At 43.0% G+C, this 14,538-nt stretch overlaps 1 protein-coding gene across 4 annotated transcripts in view; it reads left to right on the forward strand.

Annotated features, from left to right (window-relative positions):
- FTO (FTO alpha-ketoglutarate dependent dioxygenase) overlaps positions 1-14,538 on the forward strand; it is a 393,836-nt gene that overhangs the window by 265,117 nt on the left and 114,181 nt on the right. The window lies entirely within an intron of this gene.

Consider the following 14,538-nt stretch of genomic DNA (forward strand, 5'->3'; position numbering starts at 1 on the left):
GCCTCCCCCGCCCCCTGTCCCTCCCCCGTCCCTCCTTCCCCACTGTGCCTGGTGCCTGTTCTAACTACGGTGTAGATGGTACCCAATCCGGGTTTCTTGTAGCGTGGTCTAACAGAAAAGGCACGAGCCATTAATACGGACACAGGGGTTCTATTATTGGCTGTGCCCTCTGTTTAATAGTAGCTTAACAACAAGAACTTACCGAGTGCTGAAATACCTCTTAGCATTCTTGATAGATTATTGTGTCTTCGTCACCCTCCTCTTAGATAGGAAATGTTCTTTTACCCGTATAGGTAAGGACACCACAGCTCAGAGAGATGCAGTGTTTGTCCAGTGTCATACTTTGTTTTTCTGAACTAAAGTGAGTTTTTTGTTCCTCAACCTCTTAGTCTCTTCAGCTGCAAAATAGAGTTCCTTCGCTTTACCCACAGGGATGGCATGGAACTGAAATGGTGTCATGTGTACCTTAACTTGAGGTGGGTATTAAAATTCAGGACGTGTAATAAATTGTTGTTATTAACCAGCGCACCTCTCTGCCCCCCCCCTTCTTCGCTTATAAAACGTCGGTGCTGAACCAGATTATTTTCATTGGTTAGTTTCAGCTGTAATGTTTTCTCATTAGCTACAGACTCCTGTCCTAGTGAAAAAAAGCCAGTGTGGTCGCCCTGGCCTGCATATACTGCATAGGAAGTCTTCTCTGCCTTCCGGGTACCCCTGTCCCTCTGAGCTGGCTCTTTCTCGGGAAGTAGGTGCACACTTTTAGGAAGTTGGAGTTTTATGCCTTGGTGTGCACGGAGAGCACAGGGAGGTTCTCATAATGGGGTACTTGAGATACCAGTATGCACTGGCCACTTTAAGGCCATGTGGAATTGCTTGCTTTGGCTCTGAGGATATTGTGACCTCTTAAATATAAAAGTGGGAATAGACTTTATCTCTATTTTTCCTCATACCTTACCCTCAGCTGGGAACTTCATTAACCAAGGTGGTTAATGGAGAACCAAGGTGGTTAACGGAGTCAGCTCCACACAGACATGCACTCAGGCTTAATTTCATACATCTCTCTCTCTCTTTTTTTTTTTTTTTTTCCAAATAAGGATCCAGGATCCCATATGGCACTTAGCCTCCTAAACAAAGATCATCAGCCCTAGACGAGAAGCAGGTGGCCTGGCACAGAGAGCAGAGGTTATTTTTGCCGCTGGGCTCCTGCCATTTCAGAGTTTAATAATGGCAAGGTTGCACAGCGGGAGGCTGACCCCAGATGCTCTCCCTTTGGTGGGGATAGAGCAGTCCCACCGCCTCTGCAGGGAGTAAACTTGATCAAATCTAGGTCACAGTTACTCTCCCAGAAACATCTCCGTCTAAACTTACTCCCATTTGCTACCTACTTGCCGCTTCCAAATCTGATCCATTCGGAGTGAAGTCACCAGCGTTAATTGTTGACCTGCCCTGGTGTCTCGTCAACGCCTGTGATGAGGAGATCTTGGCATTTTCTTTCGGGTCGACCCTTGGGCAACAGGTTGGAAAGACTTTGTTTTAAGGGTGGTATTAAAGACCAGAAGTTGGAAGCCTTTACTGTACTCCTGGCTCCGCCTTTCCGGAGGGTTTGGCTTCCCTGTTTATAATCCGAAGAGGAATTTCAAGTCCAAACGCAGGCGACAAAGATGAGTAAGAAGGAAAGAGCAAGGAAGAGGGGTAGTAACTGGAAAGGAACACGAGAGAACTGTGAGGTCGGGTGACTGTTACGCAGGCGTGTATATCTTTTACAGAACTCATTGAACTTGTACTTTTAAGATCCATGTGTTTTGCTGTGTATAAAACATACGTATAAGGAGTGAAATGCACTGGTGGTGAACTGTAGAGTGCATGCTTTATTTAATTGGTGAGCCAGTTGCTTCCCCGCAGGATGTGGGCCCAGTGTTGCTACTGTTTCAAGGAAAGCCTGAAATTCAGATATATTTTTAAAATTTGTTTATTTATTTTGAGAGAGAGTGAGAGTGTGCGCACATATGCGTGTGTGCATAAGCACAGAGGAGGGGCGGAGAGAGGGAGAGAGAATCCCAAGCAGGTTCCGTACTGTCAGCACAGAGCAGGACTTGGGCTTGCACTCACGAACCATGAGATCGTGACTTGAGCCAAAATCAACAGTCAGATGCCTGACTGACTGAGCCACCCAGGTGCCTTCAGAAACTCAGATATTTTTATAAAGATATGTAGACCTGTGGGCCCTATTTGGTCAAACAGAACACCAGTTGATCTCCAAACCGGAGGCTTCTTTTTTAAAAAGTTTTCTTTCAATGTTTATTTGTCTCTGAGAGAGAGAGAGAGAGAGAGAGAGAGAGAGAGAGAGAGAGAGTGAGCAGGGGAGGGACAGAGACAGGGAGACACAGAATTCGAAGCAGGCTCCAGGCTCTGAGCTGTCAGCGCAGAGCCCAACGCGGGGCTTGAACTCACGGATTGCAAGATCACGACCTGAGCCGAAGTTGGATGCCCAACCAACTGAGCCACCCAGGTGCTCCCAAACTGAAGGCTTCTTAATTCTCCCCTAAGGATCATTACAGTTGCAACATTGAATGATTCTGGCTCGCACTGAGGCCTTGAACCAAAAACAAACAAACAAGCAAACAAACAAAACTAGAAACAACCTCACTTATCTCTCAGTTTTCCTCTCACCTATAAGATGTTGGGAATTCATAACTAAACTTTACAGGGATCTGGGGAGAAGCATGAGGTATCGTGTACAAAACAACTTGGAAATACAGAGACGCAGCACATAAACACAAGTCTCTGTTACCTTTATTATTATTATAAAGAATTATTGCCATTTTCAGAATTACCAGTGTTGAGAGTAGAAGCACCGAGCTTTTCCAGGACGGCTGATAGAAACATCAACAATTCACCATGAGTAAATTGCGTGCGTGCAAATGAACATGCAGACTTTTCATTATCCTTGGAGGGGGATGTTCCTGTGTGGTGTGTGACAAAAAGAGAAGGCATTTCATTTGTACAGCTGCTCGTATAAATTGCAGAAACTCTGGGAGCCAAAGTCCAAGGTACGGCAGTAGCATATAAGGAAATGAAGCTGATGCTATATTAAAGATTCCTTGTCACATGTACTCACTGCCTGGGGACGGGGTTGCTCCAGCCTTGTCAGTGACATTTTGTGAACAAGCAGCCTGTATTGGATGGTGATAAATGGATTATCTTAAATGTCATTCGGCAGTGTTTTAGAGTTGCAAGGAGAGTTTTGATATTGAGTTGTTGGTTAGTATATTCTGCACCAATCCTTTATGATGAAATAATCTCCTGAAGTTACATTCAGAAATGTCAAAGTTGCTTATTTCTTCAATCACCCGTAGCAGTTTCTATTACAAGATATGCAGAGAAGATTGTGTAATAATGTCAAACTATTTATAGCCCCGTTTCCTAGGACTCTCGACTCTCCCGGAGTTGTTTGTGTATTTAATACCAAAGATTTGTTTTTATATTTATATAAATTTTTCTCTTTCTAAATTGACTTCAGCTGAGAATGTTTCACGAGTTTTTATAGAGAGTACATTTAAAAATTGATGCTGGCATTCAAAAAACCAAGGCCAATCTAACCCTTTTTAAATACAGACATTCCCTTAATTCGGTTTTAAATATTATAGTAGTCTGTGTGTGTGTGTGTGTGTGTGTGTGTGTGTGCGCGCGCGCGTGTGTGTGTGTGTGCGCGCACGTGTGCATGTGTTAGAGCTGTGTCCTTAACATTATATGGGTGTTATAATTATAACAAATTTAAGACATGCTGTTTATTTAGGATAAAGCAGTATGTAATACTTTGGCAAAAGACGTTTTATTAATTATTTCATGCTAAGGTATACATTATTACATTTTAAATATTTCTTTGAAATTCCAGGTTTCATAACATTATTGTTGCACAGAATATAGTCATTTGTATAAAGATTTGGTCCAGTGGGTTCATATGGAAATATGCACAAAATAGATTTTGAAAGCATGTCTCAAATTTTACTTGGCGAAGTTATTCTAAATATTGGCTTTCCTCCCCGAAAGATAAGCTCTTTCTAGACACAGTATTGAGATTATTTAATATCTCTCTGCACACAGTGACTTCCTTCAGCCCCTCTCTACTAATCTTACCCCCATCATGGCTTCTCCACAGTTTTTTTTTTTAAAAAGGCATGTAATGTTTATTTTAAAAAATAAAAGCAATATAAAGAACATTGACTTGGACCATAGAAAATTACTATTTCTATAGATCAAAACAGCCACATAGCAGCAATTTTATACAGCTCATCCTAACAGCTAATATTTCTGTCCCCCTAATAGTTTACTGTATGCTAGACACATGCTTGATGTATATGAATTTGATGCAACCCTATGAGTAGGGACTGTTATCACCCCCAACTTGCAGATGAGAAAGCTGAGGGGCAGGTTGATTTAAGTAACAGAACCAGCAGCCTAGCTCCATTGTCTGCAGGTCACCATGACTCTGTATTGCCTCTCCAGAAAAGCAGACTTCCTTTGAGTGCCCCGCCAAGTATATTGCTTTCCCCGGGGAAAAGTGATGTGATCGGCTTGGTGTGTGTCCTGTTTGATCTACCTCTTCTGATGACTCTTGGTGCATATATGGACTATTTCTGCAGCCAAATCCCCAGCAATGGTACTAATAGGTTAGATGTGTGTGCATTGAAGATTGTAGTAACTGTGAAATCACTCTCTAAAAGAGCTATGCCAATTTACATTCCCATCAACTGTGTATGAAGAACTGATACCAATTTATCACTCTTGATCATTGTATTTTTGCCACTTTGATAGGTGGTGTTAGTGGACCTTTTACTTTTTCTTCTCGTTTCATCTGTTCACATCCTTTATGCAATTTTCTGTTAAGTTGTTTGTCTTTCTCTTTTTGATTTGTGGTTCTTCGTGTGTTCTGTATTTAATCCTGTTCCTTGATTTATATTTTGGCCCGATTACCAAAGTTTTATGTTTTGAAATGGAGGGCTTATTCCCCTCTCATTTTCTTGTTTTAAATAATTTTGTTGCTGTTTCCTGCCTTTTACTTCCAAACGAACTTAGAATCAGGTGGTCAGATTCCATTTTTTTAAAAATGCTGTTGGCATTTTTATAACGAGTGCATTGAATTTATAGATTGCTATGTTAGAGAACTTTAAAACAAACTTTTTCTTCATCCATTAAAATAATGTATGTCTTCATTTGCTACTGTTACCTCTTGTGTCTTTTAAGTAGAGTTTTAGAACTTTTCTTCACATCCTTTTACATTTATTTTTAGGTATTTTAAAGTGTCACTATTTTTTTTTTTATTTTTAAAAAAAATTTTTTTTTTCAACGTTTATTTATTTTGGGACAGAGAGAGACAGAGCATGAACGGGGGAGGGGCAGAGAGAGAGGGAGACACAGAATTGGAAACAGGCTCCAGGCTCTGAGCCATCAGCCCAGAGCCCAACGCGGGGCTCGAACTCACAGACTGCGAGATCGTGACCTGGCTGAAGTCGGATGCTTAACCGACTGCGCCACCCAGGCGCCCCATAAAGTGTCACTATTTTCAATGGAATTACACACATGTAGGATAGCTGCTGAGTTTTTATCTTTATTTGTATACCTTACTAAATTCTTTTCTCATTCCTAGTAGTTTCTCAGTTGATTTCCTTGGAATTTCTGGATAGCGAATGATATAACGTAACAATGATGTCGCCCTTTTCTCTCCAACACAGATACTATTTTATTTATCTTTCTTCCTGTCTTAGCTGAGATTTCCAGAAAAGTGTTGAACAGTAGTAGAGTTAGTAGGCAGCTTTATATTCTTTTATTGTTAACTATGACAGTTCCAGTGTCGCACAAGTCAGTTTGAGATTTCTAGTCCATACTTTTTATCAAGTAAAGGAGTTTTTATCCTCTTTGATGCATATTGCATTCAATTGGATCCTAATTTTTTCGGAGAGAGGTTGTCTACTGAGATGACCGTATGTTGTTTTTTTTTTTCTTTTAATTTGTAAACGTGATATATTACATTGTTAGAGTTTATGCTGTTGAACCATCTTTGCATTCCTGGAATGGACCTGACTTGATTGTGATGTAATACACAGATGGACTTGACCTGCTGGTATTTTATTTACTATTTTCCTATTCATTTTCACAGGTGTGACTTCCCTGTAGAGGTCTTATCCCTATGGACACCCTACTTAACAGGTGTCAGTAGACTTCATTCATTATTAACTTTTTTGTGAAGTAGACACTTTTGAAGTTTCTCCAAGGCTTGATTGGTTTCGGGCTTTTTTTAGCATCAAGACTTGCATGCAGCGTCCCTCACGTTTTTGAACTTTATTTCAATTTGACACTTTCCAGAGGAAAGGCATGCATTCACGCTTTCAACTTTTTAGCTTTTGCCTCCCAGCTTCTTTGTGTGGAGGGAGTATAAATATTTCCTTGAAGCATGATGCTGCCCCTTTATGAAACCTGGAATTGCCCCTTTTCAATCGGAAAGTATAAATTTGCCTCTTCATTCTTAGCCCATTGGAGCCATAATTGTATTTAGTCCTAATTTATATCAAATGTTCCCCCAGAAATAGACATTTACTATTTCTAAAAACTGTTAATGTTTATTTATTTTTGAAGGAGAAAGAGAGACAGAGCGTGAGCTGGGGAGAGCAGAGAGAGGGAGACACAGAATCCGAAGCGGGCTCCAGGCTCTGTGCTGACAGCCCAGACGTGGGGCTCGAACTCACGAACCGTGAGATCATGACCTGAATCGAGGCTGAACGTTTAACCAACTGAGCCAGCCAGGTTCTCCAACATTTACTGTTTTATAGTGACCAACACCTGGTTTGGAGAAGACAGTATTTTGTCTTTTTTTTTTTTTTTTTTTTTTTTGCAGAATGTCATGTATGAGGCATACCTACCAACACTCCCCCTTCTCTGGCCCATGCAGATGTCACTAATCTGACTGCCTCTTCCTTCCTGAGCTCCTATATAGTCTTCTCAACAGAGCATAGTGAACAGCTACCACCATTTGATTGGCACTTAAAATATAGAATGGAACCTATTGCTGTCCCTAGTGTCATGGAAAAGGCATAGATTGGAAGCCAGGCACCCTGGGTCATTGCAATACTTGGTCTTTGTTGCCACAACTATCCAATGAAGAGATTAACCTGGGACATCTCTGATGGATCTTCTGTTTTGAACCTTTACCACTTCTGTTTACATAGGCTCCTTCAACATTGTTTCAGGACCCCAAATTTGCATATCTTCAGGATTTGTAAATCTCCACTGAAGGGTACATTTGGAGTTTTTACGTTCCCATTTGGCTGTTTTTGTAAAACAGCAAATACGTCTTGCCCTTCAGCGAATTCTTTTGTTGTTGTTCAGTACTTCCTCCTATTTTTAAAACTAATAAATTCTCCTTGTAGAATATTTGAAAACTACATAACAGTATAAGAAAAAGACAAAAATTACCCATAATCTTACAGTCCAGAACTGTTAGCATCGAGTGTATGATTAGAAAGATTTCTGTTTTAAAAAGTTTTTGTATCTTTCTTTTTCACAGAATATTATTTTGTGATTATTTTGTCATTAATTACATTTCATTCAAGAATAATCCCCCTCAAAATATACAATCTGTTTAACTATATATCTTTTTTCACTTTATTTAAAAAAAATTTTTTTTTCAACGTTTTTATTTATTTTTGGGACAGAGAGAGACAGAGCATGAACGGGGGAGGGGCAGAGAGAGAGGGAGACACAGAATCGGAAACAGGCTCCAGGCTCCGAGCCATCAGCCCAGAACCTGACGCGGGGCTCGAACTCACGGACTGCGAGATCGTGACCTGGCTGAAGTCGGACGCTTAACCGACTGCGCCACCCAGGCGCCCCTCTTTTTTCACTTAAAAAAAAAAATTTGTTTAATGTTTGTTTATTTTTGAGAGAGAGAGAGAGAGAGACAAACAGAGCATGAACAGGGGGAGGTGCAGAGAGAGAGGGAGACACAGAATTTGAAACAGACTCCAGGCTCTGAGCTGTCAGCCCAGAGCCTGACATGGGGCTCGAACTCACAGACTGTGAGATCAGCACCTGAGCTGAAGTCAGACGCTTAACCGACTGAGCCACCCACGCACCACCTTTTCACTTTTAAATATTATGACAGATATCCTTTTATATAATCTTTGAGCCTTTATTGAATAAATTTCTAGATATCAAATTACACGGTGAAAGGAAGTATACTTTGTAAGTTCACAACACATTGTAGTACTTGATAAATATGTGTGCAGTGAGTGTTTGAATAAAACATTACCCACTTGATTTTCAGAAAGATGTTCCAATTTACATTTTCATCTACAGTTTTTGAGAATGCCTTTCTCTTCTCATGTTTGGGAGGATGGAATATTACCATTTAAAAAAAAATCTTTGCCAATTTTATGGGCAAAAAGTTACCTCTCATTTCATTTCTTTGTCCCTACTATGGTTGGACATCTTTCATGTTTCCTGGCTGTGGGTATGTATGTGAATTTCTTGTGTCTTATGTCAATCTCTGCCCCCCACTTTGGAGGCATACATGTTAATTGTTAATAGCTACAAAGTCACAAGCTCATTATCAAGGTGTCGCTACTCTTTGACAATTATAACTAACTTTGGGGGCAGAATCCCAATATGGAGGTAAAGAAGAGAACTAGGAAGTCTTCGTACATCTGACATGACTCTGCAGTCACTAACTTTGCTTTCCTAGGTCCATGCTAAAATTGAGATGTGCCAGCTCTTTTGGTCATTTCTGAAGCTCTTTTGGTACTTGCCCCCTTCCCCTTGGCCTTCATTCAGTTTGCCCTGTCCTTGGAGCTCTTGGCTTGCACAGGAAGCCTGAAGCCAAAGCATGCGAGCTCAGTAACTCTCATCTCTGGACTTGAAAACCCGGCTTCCAAGCTTCTGCTGCTTACCAGCAGGCCACGCACAGCCCTTCCTACCAGTGAGGGAACCAAACCCGCTGCTCCCAGCTGTGTGTGGCCTTCACGAGTCGAACTATGAAGAAGATAGAACCAGTCCCACCCTTAAGTCTAGAAGAACTGGTTAATCGTGTCGTGAAACCACATGCCTTTGCACTTTTCTGTGGCGACTCCTAATTATTCCTGACTGGAATCCCTTGATTTATTCCTCATCCTTCTAACTTGATGCTCCCGAGGCCATTTTATCAGTTGTGAAATTAGTCCCTGACCTCTGTGTTCTGGTGAGATTATTATTTTTTTAACGTTTATTTATATTTGAGAGAGAGACAGACAGACAGAGTGCGGCCGGGACCGGGGCGGGGGCGGTGCAGAGAGAGGGGGAGACACAGAATCTGAAGCGGGCTCCAGGCTCCGAGCTCTCAGCACAGAGCCCGACGTGGGGCTTGAACTTGGAAACAGGGAGATCATGACCTGAGTGGAAGTCGGACGCTTAACTGACTGAACCACCCAGGCACCCCCTGGTAAGATTATTTAGCAAAACTTTTGCTACATGGAAACCAGAGTGGCTGAGAAAAAGCCCCGCTTCTGCATCTGTCACGTTCAAGACTCGCCACACAGGTTACACACTGCATATGGGCTCCTGGGTAAGAGAGCTGCTGTGAAGAAGAGCTAATGTCCAGCCCATGCTCCAAACTGGGAGACTTTGCTTGCCCACACGGGGTACCTTTTTCTGATTTGCCCAAAGGTGCTGGAGACACTTGCTGAGGCCCCGATCAACAGCGTATATGTCCTACAAAGTGCCTCTCCTTCCAGGCAGGTTAGGATCCAAACAGCTGTCTGTAAGACCTTTTGCTTGTAAATCCGAAGCAGCATCGAACAGCCGGCTACTGACAATGCTGTCCGGCGGATGCATACTTCTGCTCTAGGAGTTAGGCTTGTTCTTATCATAAATCTAAATGGGAAGTTCTTGGGTAAGAGAAAAGATTGTGTTTAAATAGCTCGGTGTACAACAGTTTTCTTTTTCATTGCAACATAGTTGGGTTTTTTGTTTTGTTTTGTTTTCCTTCCTAGAGCAACCATAACGGACACAGGATTAGCTGCAAAAACCACTTTGTTGTACTTTGGAATTACAGAATTCTACATTCCCACAGATTCACGTTGTACACAAGGCTAAACAGACTTTAGCCAGTTTTCCTCAGAGAGGGATAGCATGGGTTCTGCACAGTATTTCAGGCCTAGTGAGCTGTCGTCAAATTTGGAGGGAAGGTCGTGTCAACGATTCTTACATTAAAAAAAAAAAGTTTTTAAGTGGTTTTTCTTTTTCAGTTGGAGGTAAAGTTCAAGTGGCATATTCCTTTGTGTTCCCCCAATCGTTGCACCAAAAACGCAAAGCAATCTCCCCTCGTAAGTAATGTCAGCAGCCGTGAAGGAAAACCTAAAGCCCTAAATGGCTTTTAAGAGCCATTCTGAGCTTAATTTTAGTATCTGGATCCTGGGCCTCCGAGAAGGATGAGGCAAAGGCTCACCCCACCACACTTTCTCATTGGCGAGCACTGCAGAGTCGGAGCTGGGGGGCTGTTAATCTCAACCTCACTGCCCTTGAAGGTGGAGGGTTGCACGCTCGCGGAAAGGCACGGCACGCCTCACCTGCACCTCCCCCCTTTGGCCTGCCCAGTTTTGCGAATATGATGCAGGGAGGGCGCCTTACGTGAGATTTCAATTTTCCTTTCCGTGGTGGAAATTAAAGTCTAAGTGACTTTTATTAGGCCTTTCATTCAGATACCATGATCAGTGAGCGGATAAAGAAAGCCTCACCCTGACGATGTTCCTGTGCCCTAATGTCACAATCCAGAGGCGTTTTCAGTGGCATCGCTTGTTTGCCTGGAGGGTTCAGAGAGGTTTCAGTCTCTCCCACACCTCGTCCCGAAAGTTGCCATTACAATACCTGCTCGTCAGAACTTGTTCATCCGCACTGGTGATACGAGCCCTGTCTTCGAGTGACAGAAGGCCCAGAAATACTGCTCTCGTGGTGGCTCTGCCCAAGAAACCTAGTTTTCTAACTGGGCTTCCGAGCTATGGAAACTTGGTCACCTTTCACCTGAATCTCTAATATGCTTTGCAAATGAGGAGCTGGTGAGAAAAATATGCAGCTTGAAGCTGGCAAAGTTTTAAGTGGGTAAAGCTTGTAGTGTTCAGATCATAGCCCCAAATTACTTAAGGGCTTCTGCTAACATGGAAATAAGACTCTTTTCTGCCGAGAGATTGGATATTCAGATAGATTTTTTTATGAAGGAAATAAATATTTCAACATGCAAACACTACCCAAGCGGGTAGTGATGCTTCAAAACAGGGTCAGAGGTCAGGTGTTTTGTTTTGTTTTTTTTTTTCCTGTTTGTTTTTTGGGACAGCTCCCAGTTTAAAGGTATTGCACGTTACTACCTACCCTGAGCCTCACATGGTAAAGTAATTACTGCCAGCTAGCACAAAATATGTACATTCATTTTTATTTCCAAAGGTCCTGAGATTCCTCTCTGCATTTTTTGGTGGTCCTCATTATAAAAAAAATAGATCACGAAGAATGGATGGTTTTCTCTATCATAACTGTAAAAAAAAAAAAAAGTGGGCCTGAAAAAATGCATGTCTGATAGGTCAACTTTGAACAGACTTAATTTGTAGTAATACGAGTAAATAAAAATAGAATGTGGTGGTTTTTTTTTTTTTTTCCTTTAGAGAATAGTGTGGTTCGTTTTCATAGTTTGCCCACAAAACATGCCACAGACCCCCTAGGGTATTGGATACCTGGAGGAGAGGCTGACCGCTAGGTTATCTGAGCGGATGGGGGTCGAGATGCCTTCAGACAGGCACAGGGATGTGTGGCACGGCGTTGTTCTGAAGCTCAAACACCGAGTGGAATTTCGGTCACAGTTGGAATTGTTCGATGGGACTCAGGGCTTCTGCAATATCCCCCCCCCCCCCCCTTCAAATAGGGAATTTGCAGAGCAGTTAATTAGTAGTTACGCAAAACAGCAGAAACAGCCCAGACCCGCACAGGAGCCAGCAGGTAATGTCAGCGAGGGAGGCGGGCGAGGTACAGTGTGGGAGGGAGCTGAGGGCACCAGACAGAACCAGAAAGCACACTTCAGCCGCAAGAGGACAGCCAGCCAGTCCTCTGCTGCAGCCCTCGGTCGCCGTGACCAGCCCACTGCCGGCCATGGGGCCAGGTGATCCCGTTGTGATGCACCCGCCAGATCGCTTTTTTCCGAAAGAAGCCAGAAATCCAGATTTTTTTTTTTTTTTTTTTTTTTTTTTAATGAAACGTACTTCCGTAGAAATGTTGACGGCTGACTTTTTTTTTAAAGTTTAAAAACACGTGCGAGGGCCGGGTTTGGCCTCTCAGCCACGGTCGTGACTTCAGCTTGCACAAAATGGACAGAAGGCGAGCTGGGTGCTTCGTGGCAGTACCTTCTCATTCTCCAAGGGAGGTGTTCATAGCTGGGTGGGTTCTGAACAATTACTGAACAATTCTGTAGACTCCACCGCTATGGTGAAGAATGTAGTTACTCTGAAAACGAGGGCAGCTTCTCACGTTTATGTCATTTTTTCGTGCTTTTGTTTTGTTTTGTTTTGTTTTGTTTTGTTTTAGAGTCATAGATCCTTTGTCAAGGCTGACCTAACTAAGACAGCAGAGTTCCAGAAAAGTTGGTAGGACAGAGCCGCCCTTAGCTTTCTTTCCTTGCTGACTTTTAACCCATCACAAAGTAATTACTTCTCTCTCCTCCCCGCCTCTGGCATCAGCCTTTGGAATGTGGTTATTCTTTAAAGTTCACTGTGAGGCAGGACGTTATTCACACACATCTCCTTTCCCAGAGCTACTAAGCCTCAGTAGAAGACAGCGTTCGTGCCACGCTCAAACAGATGAATCATCACTCAATGTGTGCTTTTGAGTAACTGCTGGTTTAGTAATGATCAGATAAGACTTTGACGAAGTCCGTGATATTGTAATATGATTATTTTAATATTGTTTCTTTGGGGCCCGTCCTTCATGCTTTCTCCTGGCATCTGAGTTTCCTGGGTAGAGAGTGGAATGACGGAAATATGTTTGTTCTTCAGGGCAGAGAGGCGTGGTGGTGAGTAGAGAAATTAGTGTGTCCTCAGCCGCCACTGATGTCCTTCCAAATAGGTGAAGTTTAGTTTAAAGCCTGCCATTAATTCTTGGCCCCTGGCAAGAGTGGTACAAGGTTGCCTGTTTGTTCCGGGGGGGGGGGGGGGGTGGGGGGGGAGGGGGAGGACAGCAATTAGTCAACGACATTTATGACCGATTTATAAAACACAAATGAAATAATTGGTTACAAAATCATGACAAGCCTTCGCTTGTCGTTAGCAAACTTGTTCTCGACACATTGTGAAACTTTTATTACGAACACCCTTTGCAGAAAGCAAACAGCAGCCGATCTGAAGAGACCAAGCCAAAGCCCTCGGCTTTGGGAGTAGCTGTGGGAGGAGAAGATTCTTGAAGTTACGTTTCCTGTCCCCTTCCCAAACAAGCCCCCTTGTTACTAGATCCAGAGACCGTTTCGGGCAGGGAATCACCACGGTTTGGGTGTAAGACGCCCAGGTATGAAAAAGCAAAAGAAAATCTTTGCCACCAAACTTAAAAAAAAAAATTTTTTTTTAATGGTTATTTATTTTTGAGAGAGACAGAGACAGAATGCGAGCGGGGTTAGGGGCAGAGAGGGAGGGAGACCCAGAATCCGAAGCAGGCTCCAGGCTCCGGGCTGTCAGCGAAGAGCCCAACGCGGGGCTCGAACTCACGAGCTGTGAGATCACAACCTGAGCCGAAGTCAGACGCTCAACCGACTGAGCCACCCAGGCGCCCCTTTGCCACCAAACTTTGAATGCATGGGAGCCCTGTTTGGTCTTTGATGAGATTTAAGTACAGGCTGTTTGTAGAATAGTTAAGGGAGAGGCAGTATGCACACTTACAGCCCTTTGCTTGCCCCTTAAAATACCATCTCGGGGCAGCATCGAGGAAGGAGTGCCAGTGTTGACCCCAGATGCTGGCCCCGGGTGATTCTTCCGTGTCCACATCTTTCAGTGCCTCACCTCTGATCCTTCACCTCCAGAGACAGGACATTCACCAAATCGGGCGAAAAGGGGGGCCAGGAGCTAACTGTACGTGTAAAGATAGGTATCCTGGGATATAATTTAAAGCTAATTTTTATTTTTATTTATTTATTTTTTTTTAATTTTTTTTTCAACGTTTATTTATTTTTGGGACAGAGAGAGACAGAGCATGAATGGGGGAGGGGCAGAGAGAGAGAGGGAGACACAGAATCGGAAACAGGCTCCAGGCTCTGAGCCATCAGCCCAGAGCCCGACGCGGGGCTCGAACTCACGGACCACGAGATCGTGACCTGGTTGAAGTCGGACGCTTAACCGACTGCGCCACCCAGGTGCCCCATAATTTTTAAAAGAGTTTGTCCATGCCTTTGATAAGGACGTTCTCAGTTTGAAACCCATAGTTTTAGGAGAGGTGTTCCATTTCTTTCTTTCTTTCTTTCTTTCTTTCTTTCTTTCTTTCTTTCTTTCT

The sequence above is a fragment of the Herpailurus yagouaroundi genome, unplaced genomic scaffold, assembly GCF_014898765.1.
Source record: "Herpailurus yagouaroundi ecotype Mexico unplaced genomic scaffold, PumYag 190, whole genome shotgun sequence".
Taxonomy (NCBI): Eukaryota; Metazoa; Chordata; class Mammalia; order Carnivora; family Felidae; genus Herpailurus; species Herpailurus yagouaroundi.